Genomic DNA, 20,399 nt, shown 5'->3' with positions numbered 1-20,399 from the left:
TGATACTGTCAGCCTGTCGAGGGGTTGTCAGAACCTACCCAGAGAGACCTTAAAGAGAGGTCTCAGGTATGGCCCTTAGGACTGTCCCCAAAGCAGGTGCCTCTGTCACCTTCATGCCCCTACTCTGAGACCACACTGGTCTTGCAGACCCCATTGCCAGCCTCCAGCCTGTATGCCCGGACTCTGAAAGATGCAGCAGGGTCTTTGGGAGTAGAAACCCATGCAGACTCAGTCCTAAGGTAGAGTTGGGAAAGTTTGGTTTTGAAAGGGTTTCTCTGGACTGGCTTTGTGGACCAGGTTGGCCTCCAACTCACAGAGATCCGCCTGCCTCTGCCTCCTGAGTGCTGGGACTAGGGAAAGGTATTAATTAGCCCTCAGTTTACTTTCCAAATCCTAATTGTTTTGAATAAGAATATTTCCTCCTAGGTTTTGACAACACCTCCAGCCACCATCCTGGCACCTTGACAATTCCTGCCCTTGATTAGAAAGTATGTAGGGCAAAACAGTATAGGGGCCCTGATGCACTGACTGGTTAGGAAGGCAGGAACTCCATGGGAATGAGTTCTGACAGTGTCACTGGCAACCGTTTCTCCTCTGGGAGCATCACCCATGGAGTCTCAGGGGCCATTCCTCACTACTTGGTGTACTAAGAGTTGACCAGGCTCCTGGGTCAAGTAGATACTGTGCTACTCAAGACTCTCAGGACAGGGTTGGGGGTGGGATGGCTCCACAGCCAGGAGCGTGTGCTGTTCTTGCAGAGGACAAGAACTCAGTTCCCAGCACCCACGTCGGGCAGTTCACAGGTATGTGCTGCTAGGTCATTGGGGATCCAACAGCCTCTTCTGGCTTCCACTGATACACGTGTATATTCTCTCTCTCTCTCACCTTAACTTAGTTTTATATGTATGGGTGTTTTGCCTGCATGTGTTTGTGCACCGCTTGCATGTCTGGTGCCAGTGGAGGCTGGAAGAGGAGGTCAGATGCCCCGGAACTAGAGTTGTTGTGAGCTACCATGTGAGTTCTGGGACCCAAACCCAATCCTCTGGAAGAGCAGTCAGTGCTCTTAATTGCTGAACCATCTCTCCATCCCACAAATCTCTGACCCCTGTAGGGCCTGCACAAGCTCAGTGTAGTAAAAATACTAGTAAATAAAATTAATCTTAAAAAATAATCTCTGGAATAACATGTTAGCTAGACTGGCGACGGAGTCATTCATTCCAGTAAAACAAAGCAATGGTGAGCCTGGGCTTCACACCCACATGTCCTGACAGTCCACTCCCCGGTATTTGCCTAAGAGAACAAATATACCCACATTGTGCCTGCAAACATTCACACATGAATGCTCCCTGCAGCATGAGAATCAACACAACCAAAAAAAGCAGCAACAATTCAAGTGCTCGCCCACGAATCGCTGGGCAGACAAACGGATTCATATATGCAATAGCATAGAATTCACAGCCTTTTCCCTTGTTGGCCTTCTGAAAGCAAGATGGGTCATCAGCTGCTCTACTGGAGTCGCCCACAGAGGCTCGGCCAGGGATCTTGCTCTTGCCGTCTTCTCTAACTGCCTCGGCCTGATCCGGAAACACGGGCAGAACATGGGTTGCCAGTGTCTCTGTCAGCAAAAGGCAGCAATAGGTCTATTGCCTCCTTAGGACTGAGCGACCTCGGATGTATTCTTCAAGGCTGCCCCCCTGGTGAGGATGATCATGCTGGTTCTGTACAGAAAGAATAAAAACATTTAAGACCTTCAAAAAAATATATCATTCAGAAGGAAAAAAAAATAAGAGTGAAGCAGTGGCAGATGGTACAGTATGGAACCTTAAAAAACATCACCAGTCAGTAAAGGTGAATGATTCCATTGATATGCCACATCCAGAGAAGGGAAATCCACAAACACATAAAGTAGATTAGTGGTTGCCTAGAGCTGGGGAAGGGAGGACAGTGGAAATGAATGCTGAAGGATATACAGTTGCTCTTGTGGGTGGAAAAACAAAACCCACCACAATCTGTCAGTTGTTTGGAGTGTTACACAACCTTGAATACATTGAAATCTACTGAATGACATGCTTCGGTTGTTGTCTCCTCTTCCCGTTTCCCCTCCTTCCTGGGGACCAAATCTAAGGCCTTCTGCATGCTATGCAAGAGCTCCAAGTCAGGCACACTGGCATATAGCTGTGATCCCAGCACTTGGGGGATGAAAGGATGAGAACAGAGATTCAAGGTGAGGCCCTACCTTAGAATAAAACAAACAAGCAAAAAACTCTTAAGAAATAAATAATAGGAAAGGGTCACTGGTCCTGAGGCAGAAGCAAGGTGACAGGAGATGGTGGCCTTCAGGAAGCATCAGAGGCCTGTGCAGTGCTGCCACGTTCAGAGGTCAGCCTGCTGGTGTTAAATACTCTTTTATTTGCAATTCTTTTCTTTCTTCTCCCTATTCCACCCCAATCCCTTCCAACACCCCAGCATCAGGGAGAAAGGGTTAGTGGGAGAGGGGGCGCAGTTCTCTTAGCTGCTACCTGCTGGTCAGGGTCGTCCAGGTTCCTTGGAGCCAGTCCAGTCCTCCTTTCAGAAGATCTCCAACTTGTCTCACAGCAGCAACCAGGAGCAGCAAGGAGAAAGCAGCAGCACCTTGTTCTCTCTCTGCCACACTCTGTGGGCCCTGTCATTTATTCTCTCTCCAGAGGCCTCAGATTTAAACTATCTGCAGCTGGCAAAGAGCTCCTCTCAGAACCGGCATGAGGCAAACAGTCTGCTGCTGTGGACCATCCCACACCTGGGACCAAAACAAAAACATGTTTATATCCACAATGCAGCCTGTGGTAAATGCGGCTTTCCCTGCCAAGGCTGATATGACACACAACTAAGACCAAGCTAATGAGGAATCTGGAACCTGTCAATCACAGATTCAAACCTGGATCCTAAATTCACGAGGGCTGCTTGCATCCTGAGGATGTCTTCTGGTTTAAAAAAGAAAAAGCTGTACAACTGACCACTTTTTTGTTTCTTTGTTTTGTTTTGTTTGATTTGGTTTTTCAAGACAGGGTTTCTCTGTGTAGCACTGGCTGTCCTGAACACACTCTGTAGACCAGGCTGGCCTCTAACTCCACCTGCCTTTGTCTCCTCAGTGCGGGGATTACAGGCATGCGCCACCATGTCTGGCCCAGGTATTTTTTTTTTTAATGACTTATTTATTTATTTATTTTTAAATTATTTATTTTTTTATGTATATGAGGGTTATATCTTCATGCACACTTGCTTGCCAGAAGAGGGTACCGGATCACATTATAGATGGTTGTGAGCCACCATGTGGTTGCTGGGAATTGAACTTAGGACCTCTGGAAGAACAACCAGTGCTCTTAACCTCTGAGCCATCTCTCCAGCCCTTAATGATTTATTGATTCTTATTTTAATGTGTGTTGGTGTTTTGCTTGCACCTATGTCTGTGTGAGGGTGTTGGATCCCCTGGAACTGGAGCTACAAACAGTTGTGAGATGCCATATGGATTACTGGGAATTAAACCTGGGTCCTCTGGAAGAGCAGCTAGTGCTCTTAACTGCTGAGCCATCTCTCACCCCTCAGTAAAGGTATTTTGCAGACACATGCACAGCCGCCCTGTACATATGAATGACCCTGGGCTGGGACACCACACTGTCTGCCTTTGAGTGCTGAGTGTGCTACTCATGCTGACTGACCTTCAGTTTTCTCATCTCCAAAATCAGGATGACGGGTATTATGACTTGGAATATGGTGTAAGTACATGGTAAAATCAGAATAAGGGTTAGCAACGCAGGGTCAAGGCATGGAACTGACCTCATGCCTGCTGACGGATAAAGGACATGTTATAGCTACACTAGTGGGTTAATATTTAACTGTAAAACACAGTGAGATTCTGTCATTTGCTACAAAATGGAGGTGGAGGACAGTATGCTAACCGATCATAGTAAGCTGATCACAGAGAGACACGTGCTATATCTGGAAATTAAAGCAAAGTAGATCTGCATGTGGAAGAGAGATGATTGCAAGTAGCAAAGGAGAACAGAGGAACACAGGATATTGGTGGCATTATGGATTGGATGTAGAGTGTCCACCTGCCCTCTTGTTTGAACGCTTGGATGTTGGCAAGTGACATTATTTTGGCATTTGCTTTTTATTGATTTTTGAGACAGAGTCATACTCTGTAGCCCACGCTGGTCTGGATCTCACTACGGGACCCAGGCTGCCCTTGAACTCCTCCTGCCTTAGTCTCCCAAGCATTGGATTACAGGAGGTAGCTACCTTGTAGATTTCATTTGCATCCAACCTTGGGAAGCCCTTTACTGATGCATTTGCCAGTTATATGACTGTGTGCCGGGCACCGCTCTGAGTGCTAGGAAAACAGACATCACTAAAATGCACGCAATTTCCTGCTCGTGGGAAGTTTGGATCCCAGTAGAGGGAAACTGGCATCTCACGAACACACAAGAAACATATGGCAGACGGAGATTAGTATTCTGAAAGAGAAAAGGTTAGCCTTAGGGAGGCTGGAGGGTGTTAGGTCGGAGGTCAGGGGAGGTCCCTCGGAGAAGAAGACATCCTGAATGTGGAAAACTCCTGGGGAAGACATTGATGGCTGTAGGAACGACTACTGCAAAAAGAGAAAACAAGCCCTTGGGTGGGAACATGAGGAGCACACAGGAGGGTGGCAGGAAGCGTGGAAACAGCAGGGCCCCGGGGGGCTGTGGGTGTGGGGTATCCTCCAAGATCACCATGCCTCTGGGTGGGAACTCCATGAGCAGTCCGCTCCTACACCCTGTGTAGGGCCGTTCTGCATCCAATGACAGAGTGTAATTTCCTAGGATAGATCCTCAGATAACCCTGAAGCTCCTGGTTCGTTCTCACTTACGTGATGGGCTCTCATGGGAACCCGGAGCTCTGGTCCTGAGGCCAAACAGCTCTACAGAGGGGCCATGGAAACGGTAAGAGAGGCTTTCTGTCATCCAGCATTAGATTGTCAGGGCACCTGGCTTTTCCAGCTTCAACAGGCCTTTAGAAAGGGGCTGGAGAGATGGCTCAGTGGTTAACAGTGCCTTCTGCTCTTATAGAAAACCCCGGGTGGCTTCCCAGCACCCACCCTGGGTGGCACACAACTGCTCGGAACGCCAGTTCGCCAGTCCCAAGGGATCTGATGCCCGCCTCTGACCGCTCTAGCCTCCTGCATGCATGGAGTGCACATAATCCATACATCTTCTTATTTTTTTTTATCTTTCAGGGCAATCTTTCAGATGACCAGAGCCCCGCTGCCATGTTTTTATTGTTGGGCTTTTGTTCTGAGGCAGGGTCACATGCAGCAGACCAGTCTCACACAGACTCCTGACACAGCTTCAACCCGCCTTGTATTTCTTCTGATCTTTCTATTTCCACGTCCGAAATGCTGGGATTATTGGTGTGTGCCACCGTGCCTCGGTTTTTTTGTGTGTGCGTGTTCCAGTGTGTGGGTGGTTGTGTGCATGGGGAGGCCAGAAGACAGCCTTGGGTATCATTTGTTCTTCTGGTGCCCTCTACTTTTCTCTTTTCGTTTTTTTATTTTTTATTTTTTTAAGACAAGGTTTCTCAACACCCTGGAACTCAACCTAACAGGTTTGACTGACTGGTTAGCCAAGAGTCCCAGGGACCCAGCTGTTGTGCCTCCTCAGAATGGGGACTGTAAACACACCACTACGACTGGATTTTTGTCTTGTGTTTTCAACTTCTTCTTCTTTTTTTTTAATGAGCGACGGGAAGGCACCCAAGATGTCATGTTTCAGCTTCAGGGCTGGGTGTTCACAGTGTCATTTGTACAAAGTCCAGGGCTGGAAAGAGCTCTTCTAGAGAAGAAGCTGTGAGCGGGGATTGCAGGCACAAGTTTGTAGAGACAAGCGAGTGGAGATGTCATATAAGCATCTGGACAAGCACAGATCTGAGACTCAAGATGGGGCTCATCATCTTAAGACCAAGGGACTAGAAGCAAGATGTGGTGGCTCACGCCTGTAATCCTAGCACTGAGGCAGGAGGATTGCTGTGGATTTGAAGCTAGCTGGGGCTACATAGTGAGTTTTAGGCTAGTCCAGGCTACAGAGTGAGACCCTGTCTCCAAAATAAACAGATGAAAAAACTCATGAGAGTAGATTTATTCAATTAGAGAGAGGATAGCAGACACGAGGAGACCCCAAACACGCTCGTATCTTGAAGAAGTTCGTAGAATGAGATGGTGAGTCGGACTGAGAAGCTCAGACCAGGGCTGTGGTGATAGTCCAATCAGTCAAGTGCTTGTTGCGCTATGGTGACTTGAACTCAGCCCTTTCTTAAAAAGCTGGGCGTCATGAAGTGTGCTTATAAGCCTGGCAGTGGCTGGGAGGCAGAGGCAAGCAGATGCCCCCAGCTCTCCGGCCAGACAGTGTAGCTTACTTGGTGGGCTCCAGGCCATTGAGACACCTTGTCAAACAACCAAACACGAACCGGGATGGTGCTTGAGGAATGAAGGAACATGAAAGGGTCTCCTCTGTCCTCCACCCCCAGGCAGACTCCTCCGCACACAAACACACACACAGATTTTGGGGCTGGAGTTATGGCTCAGTGGTAGGGCAGTGTGTGCCTTTTGCATAGGACCCAGGTTCAGTTCCCAGCACCCACTTTGGGTGGCTCACAATTGCCTATAACCCCAGCTCTAGGGGATCTGACCTAGTGTAGGACTTTCGAGAATCCTGCTAACAGCTTAAGACATGAAGAGATGGCTCGGAGGTTAAGAGCATTGGCTGTTTCTTTAAAGGGTCCTGAGTTCAATTCCCAGCAACCACATGGTGGCTCACAACCACCTATAATGAGATCTTAGTGCTCTCTTCTGGCCTGCAGGTATACATGCAGACAGAACACGGTATATATAATAAATAAATAAATACATAAATAAATATGTAAATAAATAAATTAAAAGGAGACTTGTAGTTCAAAGCTGTTAGCCTTATGCCTAGGTAATCTCGCAGTTAGCTACCTGAATTTAACCTGACTTTTCCCCCATACTGTCTCTCCCTGCCTCTTCTTACTCCATCAGCTTTCTTCTGGGTCTCCTCTAGCCATCCCAGTCTCTGTGCCTCCACCTGTGTGTCTCTGTGTCTCTGCCTGCATGGAAGTCCCTGCCCCCATACTTCCTATGCTGGCTCTGGACCCTCAGCTCTTTATTACACAGAAAGCCACATTCCAGTCTGAACCAATCAGCAGCCCCAAGACAATGCCTGAATCTGTCTCTTATGGGTTGTCCTTTGGCAGGTGAGTTATTTTGACATTTGGTTATTTGACATTAGGTGTTGGCAATACCAAAATCCTGCCAGCACTTAGCTCTCTGCCAGCATACAATTACAGTTGAGGGCTGGAGAGATGGCTCAGAGGTTAAGAGCACTGTCTGTTCTTCCAAAGGTCCTGAGTTCAATTCCCAGCAACCACATGGTGGCTCATGACCATCTATAATGAGATCTGGTTCCCTCTTCTGGTCTGTAGGCACAAATTCAGGCAGAATGCTATATGATAATAAGTAAATAAATAAGTCTTACAATAAAACAAAACAAGAAGGAGACTCCCTCTTATGAGACCTGCCATATACCTCACTCAAAAAAAAAATAATAATGGTTTTGGTTGCAGGAACTATAGCTGTCACCCTGCAAGGACCAGATAATTCACTGACAAAGCGCACCCCATAGCAGGATGCTTTATTGTTCCTTTGATGTCCTCTATCCTGTTTTGACTAGCCTGTCTCCCTTTATAGATGAATCAGTGTTCCACTGGGCTGGGAGGAAGCTGGCTACCCCTTCCAATTAACACACCTGCTAAGTTAGACCAACTCAGTTTTAGAGGACAACTGTGCAAAAACAGTTCAGATAGCACAGGGGAGTCCCTTGGGGTGTCTTTCTTTCTGAAGACTTCTCTGGAGGGTCCTAGGTTCATGATGGCAGTTGCTGGTTCCCAGCTAAATTGGCTGCTTTACAGATTCTCCCACAACCCCACGGGTGCAGTCACTGATCCAGCAGGATTGATCTCGATGTGGAACACATCCCTGTATCTCTTTTTAATGAGCCAGCGGCTCATGGAAGGGGTCTGCTGTGTTTAATACTCCCTACACATACACATACACACGCTTTGGACTTCTTTCTTCAAGTTGTAAGAAATGATAGTCGTGACAAAGAGTTGACCATTTTGTGTTTAATTACCCAATGTCAGCTTGCCCAGGAAAGATATTCTCACACTGCACTCAGCAACCAGTATGCCGTTTTCACCAGGGCCTCAGCATTATTCAGTTTTATTATTTCATGTAACCGGAGAGATGGGAAATGGACACTGCGTTCTTTTCAGTTCAGTGTCATTGTTTATGAGGAAAATAAAATCTTTCCCTTCTCCAAAACAATTCCTTACATTTTCTTTCTTGTCTCAACACTCTGTTTGTGTCCTTTGATCATTTGAACCATCGTTTTAAAGAGCCAGAAAGTGTTTGAAACTTTGTGACAATAGGCAAAGCATCTTCAACTCATGGTATGTGGAGCCTAGCTCTGCTGTTTCTGGCCAGGGACCTTGTTGTTTTAACTCAGTGGAGTTAAAAGCATTTCAGCACAAAGATCTTTGATATATACAAAGATTTCTTTTTATTTATGAATGTGTGTCTGTGGGCCATGTATGTTCCAGTGCCTCTGAAGGCCAGAGGAAGGCGTTGAATCCCTTGGAGGTAGAGATACAGGTGGTTGTGAGCCGTCTGCTGTGGGTGTGGCGAGCCCATTTCCTCTTGTCACCTTTAAGCAAATGACTAGGTGGAAAAGATGGTGCAATGATGAAGGATGCTCCAGCGGGTGGGAGGAGGGGCTTGTTTCAGCTTGCAGGTGGTTCGGCATGTCGCTCCTTGCTAAAAACCCTGAATCAGGCCTGAATCACTGGTGTTTTCTGACTCACTTCTTAATGCCATCTGGGTGAAGTCTTAAACAGGAGGATGTTCTCTAGCTGATACTCTGCTCACCATCCCCCCCCCTTTCTGAGACTATATAGCCCAAGCTGGCCTCAGACTTAAATTTTCCTGCTTCCGGTTTCCAAGTTCATGGATTACAAGTGTGTGTCCCACACTGACTTGTCCAGTTTACTCCTGCTTTTCTTTTCTCCTTTCTTTTCATTTCCTTTCCTTCTCTCCTTCCCTCCCTCCCATCCTCTCTGCTTTCCCACGTGAATACAGGTACACAGGTTCCACAGCACAAACATGGAGGCCAGGGGAATGAGTTCCCACTTCCACCTTGGTTTTTGTTTTGTTTTTTTCTGAGACAGGGTCATACCAGGCTAACCTCTAGACTCACTTGTTTCTGCCTCCCAAGTGCCAGGATTAAAGGTATTCACTGAGGTCCAGAGTTTAAGAGCTATTCCACCATCTTTATTTATTTATTTATTTGTTTATTTATCTATTTATTTTTGTTTTTCGAGACAGTTTCTCTGTGTAGCCTTGGCAGTCCTGGAATTGCTTTATAGACCAGGCTGGCCTCGAACTCTCAGAGATCCTCTTGTCTCTGCCTCTCTGAGTGCTGGTTGAGCTTACACTTCCACCATCTTTCTAAGACTTATTTCAAGTCAGGGACCGGGATAGCTCGATAGCTCTTGGATGCATCTATCTATGTCTTACCGCCGGGCCGCTGCCGCCTTAGCATGGGGCCCAGATGGCTCTCCCTACTGCTCCGCGCACCACCCCGGCTCCGCGACGCTGGTCTTGCTTCTCTGCAATCCGTTTCCTGCTCGGCACCCAGCCTGACTATTTTTATAAACGCCAATCATTGCACGCTTCAGATCTTCCCACGGCTTTTCGGTGTTCTCAGAATAGAGTTCAGAATCCCTGACGTGGGGTGGAAGGGCTGCTGTGGGGCCCGCAGACTTCTCCAGCCTGTAGAAATTTCCCTTGTGTGTACGGGTCCGGTGGGGATGGCCTTCAGCTCTCCAAACCCTCCCCTCCAGCGTGCGGCCATCACCGATGCTGAGGCCTCCGCCGGCGAGGGCTTCCTTCTTTTCCTCCCCCCACAGCCTCCCAAGGCAACAAAGCCTGGGGCTGTTAGCATGGCTCCTTCGCAGCACTCTGCACACTATGACGGCCATTTGTCTGTCTAAGGGATTGTCGCTTTCACCAGAACAGTAGTAAGCAGGCGACAGAGTGCCTTTCAGCTTTGTTCACTTCCCTGTTCCCAACGTCTAGCATTTTTAAGGGACACTAAATGTGCACTGACTGTCACGTGGCCAACAAGTTCTTTTTTTTTTTTTTTGAGTGCTAGGAACGGAACTCGGGGCCTCAGATATGCAAGCAAAATGCTCAGCTCCTCAGCCACACACTTCAGCCCTTGTTCATCAGCTTTGTGTATACTTCTTTTAAAGATTTATTTTTATTATTGGTTTTTGAGACAGGGTTTCTCTGTGTAGCCTTGGCTGTCCTGAACTCGCTTTGTAGAGCAGGCTGGCTTCAAACTCATAGTGATCTGCCTGCCTCTGCCTCCCAGAGTGCTGTGATCAAAGGTGTTCACCACCACACCGACTATTGTTAGTGTGTGTGTGTGTGTGTGTGTGTGTGTGTGTGTGTGTGTGTGAGTGAATGCATTCACCTGCCCAGAAGAGGGCATTGGATCCCCTGGAGCTAACTTACACGCTTTTGTAAGCCATCTAACGTGAGTGCTGGGGACCAATCTCTGTTTCTCTGGAAAGCAGCAAGTGCTCTTAATCTCTGAGCCATTTCTCCAGCCCCTTGTATATGTTTTGGGTGGTCTGAGTTACTGGGGTTTGAACCTGGGACCTCATGTATGCTGAGGCGAGCCCTCGACCACTGAGCTATACTTCTAATCCTTATTGGTCAGTTTTGGAAGGGTCATTCCACTGACTTAACACTTGAGCCATGGATTTTGAAGTCATGAGACACTTGTTTTGAACTACATCCTGTGAATCCTGGGCCACACAATGGAAAAAACAGCAGCTTTTGGGTGAGCAAGCTGAGCTGAAGTCATTGGGTGCTTCACTGCTCAGGATGACAGAGGCTGCCTAGTCTGACAGAGGCATGTCACCTAGACCAGATCACTGGCTGTCGAAAGCATTTTCTTCTTCCACCTCCCATATTTTTTCTCTTCTTTTTGCCCTATATACTTCCACCTCCTCTTGTTCTAAGGAGAGAGAAGATCTACGGATGTTTATTTAGGGAGAAATACCCAGTGGACATGAAGAAACCAAAGATGCTAGAGTAGGGAGTAACGGGGTGCTACCAGCACACAGAACCATCTGCGAAGAAAACAAAGTCAGCCTCCAAAAATAATTGCAAAGCACCTTCAGATGCTGCTGTGGCTTCTTGAGGAAAGAAATGTCAAAGAGAGAATTACATAACTTATAAGAAACTAAAGAAAAAATTATTTACATCCTTGGGCGGTGGTGGTGCCTGCCTTTAATCCCAGAACTCAGGAGACAGAGGCAGGTTGGTCTCTGAGTTCGAGGCCAGCCTGGTCTACAGAGTGAGTTCTAAAACAGCCAGGGCCACACAAATAAAACCTGTCTCAAAAACAAAATAACAAAAAACCCTATACTCCATTTCTTCTTCTCTCCCCCTGTCTGCTAATCAGCCAGAGTGCTTTTGTCTTTGTCCTAAAGCTGTTACTTCTCTCCTTCCAAACTTCTTCCAACTTGGCCCTACTTTAGACCATTCTGGTCCCTTTCTTCCTCCTTCCCTCCCTCCTTCCCTCTCCTTCCTTCCTTCCTTCCTTCCTTCCTTCCTTCCTTCCTTCCTTCCTTCTTTTTCTTACCTTCCTCACTTCCTCACTCTCATTCTCTCTCTGAGATATGGTCTCATGTAGCCCCAGGCTGGCCTCGTACTCACTGTCACTGAAAAATGATCTTGTCTTCTGGTTCTGCTTCCTGCTTCCACCTCCTAGTATCACAGGTCTGAACCAGCACGACCGACTTGTGTGGTGCAGGAGACAAACCCGGGCTTCATTCATGCTAGGCAGGTGCTCTACCAACTGAGCTACACCCACAGCCATCTTCCTTCTTTTAAAATACATCTTCCTCTTGCTTTGTTGTACATACCTGTCTAGCACTTGGAAGGGGCAGCAGGAGGATGGGGAATCCACAGCCATCTTAAGCAGAGTAAATTGGAGGCCAGCCAGCCTGGGCTTCAGTATGACACCAAAACGAGGATAAAAAGAAAAGAAAAGAAAAGAAACCCAACAAACCCAAACCAAACCAGCAATGTGCAGGGTGTGCTGGGGCTCCATATTAACCCCAGTAGCCAGAGGCAGAGGCAGGCAGATCTCTATAAGTTCAAAGCCAGCCTGGCCTACACAGCAAAACGCAGGACACTCAGGGCTATATAGAGATACCCTGTCTCAAAAACAATAACAAAAAACCCAAAACCGATGTTGCAAGCCTCTTTGCCTGAGTTCAGTTCTCATTCCACAGTGGAATGAGAGAACTGATTCTTTTACTTTTTTTTTTTAACTTTAAAACATGTACCATGGAGCCCACATGTACCCCAAAATAATAAAAAGATAGAAAAAATCACCACAGGTGGGGGGCCTGGTGGCATACACCTTTAATCCCAGCACTCAGGAGGCAGAGGCAGGTGGTTTTCTGGGAGTCTGAGGCTAGCCTGGTCTCCTGGAACTACAAAGTGAGTTCTGGGAGAGCCAAAGCTACATGGTGAGATCCTGTCTTAAAACAAACAAACAAACAAACAAAAAACAAAAACCATCACCATATCAAAAATTCCAACAACTTTCCCCACTCCTGAAACAACTCCAAAACTCCTCACATCCTATCTGCTAGTACCTGCCTATGCTTCCCAGGTAAGTCAAGTCACTCAGGGATTAGCTTTTCTCATGTCTGCCTTTATCCTGCTATCTCCTGACACTGATGTGCGAGCTCAGAGGTGCTGGTAACATTGTCCCCATCAGGTGGGAGGAGGAAAAGAGACTTGCATAATACTTATGCATTATTAATACTGTTTTCTGCCAAAGATACAACCCACATGATAAGCAAGGTGACACAATTATCCACCAGCAATTATGAGAAAACAGAGGGACAAAGCCTACCCAAGCTGAAAGGGTGATAAGGAGCCAATGAGGAAGCAAGGAGGCCAGGAAGGGCAATTCAGTCACAGAGAAAAAGCAATAGCCAAGACCTCAAGATGGTAGTAGCATTTGAGGTTGGAAAGGAAGAGACTAAGATCACAGGGGTGGCTTCTCATTCTAAGAATGCTGAGGAAAAAAAGAGAGACAGAAATGAAAAACCTGTGCTGGTAGGTCTTGGACCTCTTCTCAGGACTCTCTTAGAGAGACTGAAGATGCTTCAGAAAAATGAAGGATTGCACACCTAGCTGCTTGCATTGGATGAGATTAGACAACTTGTCTCAGAACCTTGGAAAGGCTATCCAAGGTGCTTTACAGTATGTTATTGGCATGTTTGGGCTTGAGCCATTTTCTCTTTGAACTCTGTAAGTTCAAAGCCAGCCTGGTCTGCACAGCAAATTCCAGGACATGCAGGGCAACATAGAGATACCCTGCCTCAAAAACAAAAACAATAACAAAAACCCAGCAAGTTTTTGTTGTTGTTGGGGGGGGGGACTGACTTGGGGAGGGTGTGAGGGACAAAGGAGTGTCTCACAGCCCTTTAAACTGGCAGGCACTCAGCTTAAGTTCACTGCAGTGTTGTTCAAAAAGTCTATAAGTGGGGCCCAGAGGGATGTGTGGCTCACAGGGGCCAGGGTACGATAGGAAGTAGGGCTGGGTCTAGTGGGACACAGCTTTAATCTCAGCCCTTGGGAGGCAGAGGCAGGAGGATCCCTGTGAGTTTGAAGCCAGCCTGGTGCAGGCCAAGTAGAGCTAGACAGTCACCCTAACTGAAACAAAACAAAACAAAAAAAAACCCAGTATGAATTGGGGCAGTGTTGTGGCTAGTTTTATGTCAACTTGAGTCATGAGAGGGAGCCTCAGTTGAGAAAATGCCTGTCGCCTATCTTTACTACATTATGGGCTCTTCTTTTTCCCTCTTGGTTTCACCCCCCTAACACTAGACAGGAGAGAAACAAAGAGAGAGAGGAGAGAGAAATTAGAAAAATTCTTGAATCTAATTTCTTTCCTTATGTTTCTTCTTTCATCACAGCTACTAACATACTGCAGACAACCCCCCTAATCGACCACCAACATGCCTCTCCAGGCCCTTGAATTTATGCACCCCCTGAAAAGTTCCTAGGATTCCAAATGTCACACAGAAATTATCTGCAGCTGGCAAAACCATGCTTCTGCTAGAGCACGAGGCGAATCATAACCAGCTGCTTGAGACACTCGGAAGCAGCTCCACATCCCTACACCTGGGACTAAAACAAGAGCACATTCTTATATTTCTGTGTTTTTAAAAAACTATTCATTTATTCAGTGTGTACAGATCTCATTCTAGATGGTTGTGAGCCGCTGTGTGGTTGCTGGGAATTGAATTCAGGACCTTTGCAAGAGCAGCCAGTGCTCTTAACCTCTGAGCCATCTCTCTAGTCCCCTATTTCTGTTTTAAAGAAACCAAAATTCCAAACTTTCACTACAAATGCCTCCATAAGATCAAGCTGTGGGCAGGCCTGTAGGACTTTTTTGTTTGTTTGTTTTTGTTGCAAGTGATGGGGGAGGACCCAGCCCATTGTGGGTGAAATCATCCCTGCGTAGGTGGTCCTGGGTTCTGGAAGGCAGCAGGCTGAGTGAGCCATGAGAAGCAAGCCGGTAAGTGGAGCCCCTTCATGGCTTCCTGCACATCACTCCTGCCTCGAGGTCTCTGTCATGGTAGAGTTCCTGTCCCAGCTTCCTTTGATGAACTGTGATATAGAAGCACAGGCTGAATAAACCCTTTTCTCCCAAGAACTTTGGTCATGGTGTTTTATCACACTCTCGTAACCCTAATGAAGACAAGTTAGTAACAGAAGTAGGGGATTGCCTTTACAGACCTGAAAGTGTTATTTGGGGGAGGATTGGGAAGAAGGACTTTGATCTAGAAAAGCCAGTGAGTGTTGAGTTCAGTGAGCTTTTCTGTAGGAGCTTGGAAAATGAGAATGTTGAGAGCAGTGCAGATGATGAAGGCCTGGCTTGTGAAGTTTCAGAGGAATGCAGTGACTTACTGGGGTTGGGGTGTGTGTGTGTGCGCACGCTTTTGTGTGAAGAGTCTGTGGTGTCTGGTGAGCTATAGCTTGATTAATAAGAAACCACAACCACTAGAGTAAAACCTTTGCTTTACTGGGAACTGGATGCTGGTCAGCTGGGGCTGAAGAATCAACTGTGACTGAGAAGAGATCATTGCTATTAAGTTGAAATCTCCTGGGAAGTGTTTCCTGAGAGTCAACACAAGCTGTGGTCCAGAGGCTGCCAAAGTGGTACCTTGTGCTGGCACCTGAACTTGGTAGTGTGAGAGTCACCCAGGTGGTGCTGGTTTTGATGGCATGAAGGGGTCCTGGAAAGCAGCTGAGGCTTGGCACCTGGAGAGGCCATTGATGAACGTGCAGCCTTCAGTGGCAGTTTAAGGCGTGGGATTGGAGGAGTCATACAGAGAAGCTGAAACTTGACATCAGGAAGCTAGCTCGGATTATTGGTTACTGCTGTGGGGTTAAAAGTGCAGTACAGCTGTAGCAGAAGCCAGCATTTTGGACATGCCAGTACCTAAGATGAGCACCAAGAGCAGTAGCAACCTTGGAGTGGCTCCAGCTTGACTCCGCTGAGTCAAGAGAAGTGACCCAAGCCCCTCGGAGGAGCCCAGAAGATCATGAGTGAATCACAGATAACTGGACCCTGAGTTATCTACACTGCTGAAGTTTGATTTTGTTTTGTTCATATTGTGACTGTGCCCTGGTTCTTCCCTCTTGAAGAAAGAAGGCATTTAATTCCCCAACCCCCCTCCCCCAATCCCACAGCTGAAAGACTTAAACTTTTAAAAGAGATTTTGGATTTTTAAAGAGATACGATATTTTTAAAGAGACTAAAGTTTTAAAGTGTTTGAATTTGTAAGGACTGGGATTTTTGAGGTAATGTATAAATATAAAAATATTGTGATATTAATAACATGCCATCTTGGGGATAAATGAGAAAGGAAAGGTCTAATTGAAACGTGATGTGTTTGTGTGTCAAGCTGACAAGGGTTCAGTTGTACTGGCCAGTTTTACGACAACTTGACACAAGCTAGAGTCATTAGAGAAGGGGAGAGCCTTACCTCCCTAAGAGGCTGCAGGCAAGCCTGTAAGACATTTTCTTAGTGATTGATGGGAAGGGCCCAGCCCATTTTGTGTGGTGCCGTCCCTGGACTGGTGGTCTTAGGTTCTCTAAGAAGAGTAAGCCATGGGAAGCAAGCCAGTAAGTGGCCTCTGCATCAGCTCCTGCCTCCAGGTCCCTGCTCTTTTTTTGACTTCCTTTGATGATGAACTGTGATGTGGAAGCTTAAGTTGAATAAACCCTTTTCTACCCAAGTTTCTCTGGTCTCAGTGTTTCGTCACAGCAAGAGTAACCCTAAACTAAGAAAGGCAGGACGAATGCCCAACATTTCCCAAGGGCACCATGTTTTGTGGAATGAAGTAGAAAGACCTAAGACAAGTAATTAACCAGTTCTGTTTAACAAACAGGGAAGGTGCTTGGGAAAGGGAGTGTTGGAGGTAAACTTTCTGACAGGCATGTATTTGCATATTGGCTGTTATTAGCCATAAAGAAACTTAAAAGCTCAGAGGGCCACTGGGCAAAGTTCTCCATCATGTTTGAGACTGTAGTGAGTCCATGTGACAGAAAATGAGACCTGAAAATGCATACATACTCCCTCATGTTATGTGCACAGAGTTAGACTTTTCCATCTGTAATGAAAAACTGTAGATTTTTGTGTTGGAAGGAAAGAGCCATGAATGTATGGGTGTTTTAGGTAACAGCTGAACTGGTTTTAAACAGTTAAATCAGTAAAATGACTTCTTGTCTAGCTAAAAAGAGGAATTTTAATTAAATGCTTAAATTCGTTAATATAAGGAAGGGGGCTTTTTCTTCCCAGGGCCAGCTTCATGACCCTTTCCAACTTCATAAACAGTTTTTTTTTTTCGTGTGTGTTTTTTTAAGCAACTCTTCTTCCAGACTTAGAACTCTGGGAAAATGGAAGTAAATACTGACACAGGCTAATTTTGTTTTCCCAAGAGAGGGTTCCCAAGCGATTTCTGTAATTATCTAGAAAAACAATTTTTTAGCTTGTTTTTCCCTTTAGATTTTAAAGAACTGAGGGTGAAATAACAATATTACTCTAGATTCTCTTCAGCTTTGGGTTGAACACAGTTTTTAGTCCTGAGAGACTTTAACAAACAGGGAGAAAGAATTGAAGAAAATAGAGATAAGGCGATCTTGCAAGGGTCTTATTAAAAAAAAAAATACTAATAAAGGGAGGAAGGAATTGCCTGCCCATGACTTTAGAACAATTTAGTGGAAAAACTAATGGGGAGGAAGTTGCGTGGTCCCTTCTTGTCAGGTTCTCCAGAGCTGAAAACTCAGTAGCATCGAGCTCAAGGTAGGATCCAGACTTCCAGGTCTCACTTCAGCATAAATTACCTCACAATTCCGCCAGGCTTCCAGAGGGGCGGTTGAAGTTACAGCTTAGCGCAGGAAACAGCCAATAAAAACATGAGAAACTTCCACCATCTCGAATCTCACCCAATCAGCGTCCAGGGCTTTAGGTGGTTGGCCTGAGCCTCTGTTGTCGGGGCAAGGAGGCAAGCCTCCTCGGAGTTGCCCATAACTGACATGGCTGCGGCCCCCGGAGGCGGGGATGTGAAGTGAGGAGGGGGCTGGGAGGGGAGAGGACGCGGGCGAGGAAGACCGGTCCGAGGGGCCCGGGTAAGTACGAAAAGGCCCGTGGCCAGAAGCGGGGAGCAAGGGGGCGTGGGGCCCGACCTTTTGCATCCTCCGAGTTCTTACCCAAGGCGAGGAGTGTCTGGGGCGTGCACCCAGCAAGTGGCATCAAAAGGGGCGTCCCTCTGCGGAAATCGAGGGACCCGCGCCCGCCTCCGAGTCCCGGCCGTCTCCTTCCCTCGCGTCCTCAGGGGTTTTTTGTTTTCTTATTTTCCCTCTCTATCCTGGTTTGCCCCTCGCCGGGCGGGGGGGGTCCCTCGTCAGAAATAAAGGTTGTGTCCAACAAAGGATCCTTGGCCCAGGTTCGTCGTGGCTGGGCCCTGGGCCAGGGGGCTGCCAATCGTGATGCCACGAGTGTTTATTTGTAGGCCTCTGGGTGTCCCCGGCCCCAATAAAGACGGTTGTCTCCCCGGGCGCGCGCCGGGTCGCCGGGCGGGAGCTGACAGTGTGCCGCGCGCGCCTGGCCCCGCTGATAGACACCGTCAGGGACTGGTGGCTCATTGCAAGGCTGCGGCGTTGCAGTCGGGTGTGCCTTCCCGCTTTCGCCGTCTTGTAAAGCCTCTTCAGAAGCAACCCTTGCACTACAGCGTTTGCAATCCCGTAAAGCAATTTCCGTGCCATCCCCTCGTTTTCTCTGCTGCGAAACCCTCAAGGCAGAAGCATAGGTGAGGTTCAGTATCGAAAAAGTCAAGAAAGAGCGACTGATGGAATCAAAAAGTTTGACAGTCACTTTCAGAATCCTGCCACGGTACGAGCTGGACTCACCCTGGAGCAGGAGGTAGCTGTTCAAATAAATCTACAAACACGAAGTGTAATTTCACCTGCTTTATGATGTTCTCTCTTGCTAGAATTACACGCAGGGAAACCTGGATTCTGGGGGGCACTGCATGGACTAGGGAGGTGAGGTACAAGCTGTCCTTTGATAGCCAGCCCCCAGGTAGTTTATGTCCTTGAATGTCTACCTCACCTCACCCCCTTTGGTATCCAGACTTCACAGTTGATTAGCCCACAAGAGGCCGACCAGGCAGTGAGATGGAAAGAAAACAGAAAACACTTGCCGTTTCTATTTTAAGTGGCTAGGGAGTGCCAGCTTGCAGGGAAGAGAACCAACCTCTTGGAAGGTTTACCTCCTGAAGAACAAATGAGCAATAAAGGTCACAGTCCTCTGGTTCCTCTCTGCACTTTTCCCCTACATTACTCCAGAACCAAACTCGACTGGAGAGGGAGGAGCAGTCACATGGAGCCTGCCTACACCCCAGATATTATTTAACCCACCCTGGCCAGTGAGATGTGAGCCACAAAGACCCACAGGGCCCTAAGGACATTCCTGACTTTCAAGTGAGAAGGCTCCCGGCATCCCTCTGTACCTTCCCATGTGCTTGTTGGTGGTTTTTGTCTTGTTGCTATTGTGACTCTGTTGTTTCCACCATGTCTTCCATGGTTGAAAAGACATTCCAAAGGCTGAAAAGGGTTCTTTAAAACTGTTTTAAAGTCTAGTTGGGAAGCACGCCTGGGTGAAGTAAAGGTTAGGCTGAAATCGGAATGTTTTCCTTCTGGAAGACCCAGCTGCTGTGTGGTTTGGTGATCAGGGGTTTGTATAATAACCAGCTTTGCCTGTGGCTGCTGAGACGGTGGTAAACAGTGCTTGCTGGTCACAAGGTGTGTCGAGGCACGTGAGGCCAGATTTCAACCAGACCTTGATGCTCCCTAAACCTGGCAGATCTCATTGATTGCTTTGAGTTTTAGCGTAAGTGTGCCATCTCAGTTTCTATAATTTAAGGATCCACTTGAGGAAGATTCTTGAGATATCGGGGCTGCCCTTGCAGGAGGCAAATGAAAACCACCAGGAAAGATAGGAAAGATGTTACTGCCGAGAGACAGGAAGGTGAACTCCCAGAGTATGGCCCTGCTTGAGCTGACAGCAGACTCAAGAAAGACCACCGCTTTGGTAATGATAAGCAAAGCCAGGATTTTCTTTTCTTTTCTTTTCTTTTCTTTTCTTTTCTTTTCTTTTCTTTTCTTTTCTTTTCTTTTCTTTTGTTATTTTATTTTGTTTTGTTCTGAGACAGGGTTTCTCTGTGTAGCTTTGGCTGTCCTGGACTCACTTTGTAGACCAGACTGGCTTTGAACCAGAAATCTGCCTGCCTCTGCCTCCTCTGCTGGGATCACAGGCATGTGCCACCATGCCCAGCTGCTGATTTTTTTTAATGGTGGTAAAATACTTATTTCATGAAAGTCAGCATTTTAACAGGCTCTGTAGCGTTTAGTACATTCGAAGTATTGTGTGCCTCTCACCACCATCTATTTCTAGAATTTTTTTCATTTTCATTACCTGAAACTATGGTTGAACTCTCCATTCACCATTGTTCCTATCCCTGCCAATTTCCATTGTACTTTCTGTCTCTTTTGTTTTTCAACATTCTAGAAAACTCATAAAAGAGAAATCACGATTGTCTTTTTGTGACCGCTCACTTCACTTAACTTAGCACGGATTGGAGGCTCCCC

General features: G+C 46.9%; 1 protein-coding gene across 1 annotated transcript in view; it reads left to right on the top strand.

Annotated features, from left to right (window-relative positions):
• The first annotated feature begins 17,744 nt into the window (after positions 1 to 17,744).
• Tmem94 (transmembrane protein 94) overlaps positions 17,745 to 20,399 on the top strand; it is a 37,163-nt gene continuing 34,508 nt past the window's right edge. Inside the window, exon 1 of the mRNA XM_021635654.2 lies at positions 17,745 to 17,879. The gene's annotated coding sequence lies outside the window, so the exon portion shown is untranslated. The remainder of the gene's footprint in view (positions 17,880 to 20,399) is intronic.

The sequence above is a fragment of the Meriones unguiculatus genome, chromosome 7, assembly GCF_030254825.1.
Source record: "Meriones unguiculatus strain TT.TT164.6M chromosome 7, Bangor_MerUng_6.1, whole genome shotgun sequence".
NCBI lineage: Eukaryota > Metazoa > Chordata > Mammalia > Rodentia > Muridae > Meriones > Meriones unguiculatus.
The sequence above is the reverse complement of the archived record's forward strand: the minus strand, read 5'-3'. Positions and strand labels throughout refer to the sequence as shown.